Raw genomic sequence first — 2,068 nt, 5'->3', positions numbered from 1 at the left:
CCTCCCTTCCCCTCCTCCCCCCGCCCCGTCCCCTCTGCCCTCTCCCCACACCCCCTTCCCCTGAGACCGGTGGTGCACCAGCCGGGAGCACTCTGGTCCCTGAGATGCTGCTGGGGGCAGATGGGGGGGAGCCCGTTTCTTGGCTCCTGCCCTTTCCACCAAAGGGAAGGGTTCTGAACTGGGCCACAGGGAGCTGGGGTCCCAGGGTGGTCCAGGGGGCCAAGGCCCTGGCTGCCCCAAAGGCATCATTTCTCATGGTTGAATGATCTCAAGGCAACGTGGAGAGAGAGCCAGAGCCCCTGACGTCTGAGGTGTGAATGCTCGAGGAGCCAGAGTGCGGCCTGCGGGCCGGGAAGGTGCCTGTGCACCCCTGTCCGGGGCCGGCCGGGTGGGGGGCTGCGGACGAGAGCGCCGAGCTCAGGCGTGCCAGGCTGAGTCCCGTCCAGGAGAGCTGATCCCAGACGGCGGTCTAGGGGCCTCGGGAGTCCCCCAGGGACCCCCAGCGCGGAAGGAGACAGCATGTCTCTCCTCCCACCCGCCCCCCCCAGCTGCGTTTGCTCAGCCAAGTCCTCTTCCCAAGAGAAAGCAGGGGGCCGGTGGAGCCATGTTGGGGACATTGGCTGAGGGACCCCCATCCGTGCACGTGGCCCCTCTCCCCGCTGGACGTGAGCCCCGCCCCTTCACCCTGTCCAGCTGGAGGCTGTGAGCGGAAAGACTAGCAGCCACTCGAAAAGGAAGGCAGAGCTGTGTGGACGGAAATCATAAGACTTGGCCTAAGAAACTGGGCGTGGCCTCGGCCCAGCCGTGCCCCACACTCCACGGGCGTGCGAACATCGCAGCTGCGGCTCGCCAGCAGGGCGCCTGCGCTTGGGGTCCTTACCGTCAGCTGGGAGGGGGGCTGTCATCCCCCGCCGCTCTCCAGCCGTGGCCGTGGCTGTTGATGAGGGTGATGGGGGGTGCCAGGCTCCCTGTGGGGCTGGTCCCCCACACCCGTCCCATCCGCACACCTGTCCCAGCCCCAGTGAGCATGTCAGGTGCCTATGCCCGGGCAGCCACCACTCCCGCCTGCTGGTGAGCCTGGGTGCCCACAGCCTCTGACTGCAGCCCAGGGCAGAGTCTACTTAATCAGATGGTGTTTCCGGGGCCACACAGCAAACAGGCTTTCCAGAAGTAGCAGGAATAGCCCATCTCCCAGGAGGGAGGGGAACAGAAGCTGCTGGAGGCTGCCCAGGTGCGGGGGCCCGAGCCCGCCAGCTGCCGTGTAGGAGAGCAGCTCTGCATGTGCAAAGGCCCTGTGGGTGGCAGCCTGCACGCTCCGGCTGTCGCGTGGGCACCTAGGGCCTGACTGGCCAGGCCTGGGAGCACGTGGGGCTGGGCTCTGGGCTCTGGGGCGGGAGGAAGGAAGAGCAGGGGCGTGAGATGACGCTGGAAATAGCCTTCAAGCCTGGGCCTCATGGAGCCCCGGGCCCTGCAGGCTGCGGTGGGGACGGAGCTCTGCCCGCCCGGAGGCTCAGTCTCTGCCTTGGGCCTCGTTCCCCGAAGCAGCTCCGTACAGGAGACTGTGTGCCATCGTCCCTCCGAGCCCAGGCCCTGGTGTGGGGGCGAGGCGGCCCTGCCCCTCGGAAGGGGGTCTGTGGCCTCCTCCCCGGGCCGGGCCTCGGTGGGGAAGGCTGGCGGCCTCCGGGAGTGTCCTGCGTGGGACACTACGGAAAACCAGTTTTTCTTTAGCTCGGCGCTGCTGGGGGCAGGGAGGCTCCGTGCCCGCGCTTGCTGCCCCGTGGACTTGGCCCTCCCACCCCCCACACCCGAGTTGCCGTTCTGAGGGGCCACCACCCACCCCTGCCGTCCAGCTCTTCCTGGACCCCCAGGGCCTGTGTCGCTCCTGCGTGGAGTCAGGTGGCACCCCGAGACGGGAAAGATGAGCCAGGGGCCCCGGGTAGGCTCTGCAAACTGGGGGCTCTGCACACACAGGCCCCCACCTCCCCCTGCAGGCACCGGTCCCCACTGCTCGGGGGCGGATGGGCCCCCCAGACGGGGCCGTGAGGCAGGGCAGGGGCTGGACCCGTCC

The sequence above is a fragment of the Crocuta crocuta genome, unplaced genomic scaffold, assembly GCF_008692635.1.
Source record: "Crocuta crocuta isolate KB4526 unplaced genomic scaffold, BGI_CrCroc_1.0 scaffold675, whole genome shotgun sequence".
Classification (NCBI taxonomy): domain Eukaryota; kingdom Metazoa; phylum Chordata; class Mammalia; order Carnivora; family Hyaenidae; genus Crocuta; species Crocuta crocuta.
Note: the sequence above shows the minus strand (reverse complement) of the source record.